Raw genomic sequence first — 1,255 nt, 5'->3', positions numbered from 1 at the left:
ACAGAGCACCTGGGAAGAAAAAGTGGTTTATGAGTTCTGCTGCAGCAGACCTAAACGTATGTGCCCAGAAGCTCTGAATGAACAACGGAGCTCACAGTTCAGCATTTGAGCTCCTATAAAGAACAGACCATCTCCTCAAGCAGCTCCCTGACCCCTGTATATCCAAAAAGCCACCTCAAAACGGAAGGATCAGACTCACATTTGGCGGGTATCTTTCTGGGACAAAGATAGCAGAAGAAGAAAACTGGTAACAAACCTTACTGTTCTGCAGCTGCTGCAGGTGATCCCCAGGCAAGCAGGGCCTGGAGTGGACCTCAGCACACCTACAGTAGAGGGGCCAGAATGTCAGAAGGAAAACCAAGAAACAGAAATAACCTCATCATCAACAAACAGAACGTCCACTCAGAGACCCAATCTGAAAGCCAGCAACTACAAAGACGACAGGTGGATAAACCCATAAAGATGGGAAGAAATCAGTGCAGAAAGGATGAAAAACCCCAAAACCAGAACATCTCTCCCCCTACAAGGGATCACAACTCCTCACCAGCAAGGGAACAAGGTTGGATGGAGAATGAGTGTGATGAAATGACAGAATCAGAATTCAGAAGGTGGGTAGTAAGAAACTTCTATGAACTAAAAGAACATGCTCTAACCCAATGCACAGAAACTAAGAACCTTCAAAAAAGATTTGACAAAATGCTAACGAGAATGGACAAAATAGAAAGGAATATAAGTGAATTGATGGAGCTGAAACACACAACATGAGAGCTTTGTGAAGCATGTACAAGTATTAAGAGCTGAATTGACCAAGAAGAAGAAAGGATATCAGAGGTCGAAGATCAACTCAATGAAATAAAATGGGATGGCAGGAATACAGAAAAATGGGTAAAAGGAAAGAAGAAAGTCTCCAAGAATTGTGGGACTGTGTGAAAAGACTTAATCTATGTTTGATAGGTGTAGATTAGGTCTGAATGCCACGAAAAGAATCACTCCAAGCTGGAAAATACTCTTCAGTATATTATCCAGGAAAACTTCCCCAACCTAGCAAGCCTTGGAAATATTCAAGACCAGGAAATACAGAGAACACCACAAAGATATTCGTCAAGAAGAGCAACCCAAAGGCACATAATCATCAGATTCACCAGGGTTGAAATGAAGGAGAAAATACTATGGGCAGCCAGAGAGAAAGGTCGCTTTACCCACAAAGGGAAGACCATCAGACTCACAGCAGATCTCTCAGCAGAAACCCTACAAG

This window comes from Cebus imitator, unplaced genomic scaffold, assembly GCF_001604975.1.
Source record: "Cebus imitator isolate Cc_AM_T3 unplaced genomic scaffold, Cebus_imitator-1.0 Scaffold808, whole genome shotgun sequence".
In the NCBI taxonomy this organism is placed as follows: Eukaryota; Metazoa; Chordata; class Mammalia; order Primates; family Cebidae; genus Cebus; species Cebus imitator.
Note: the sequence above shows the minus strand (reverse complement) of the source record.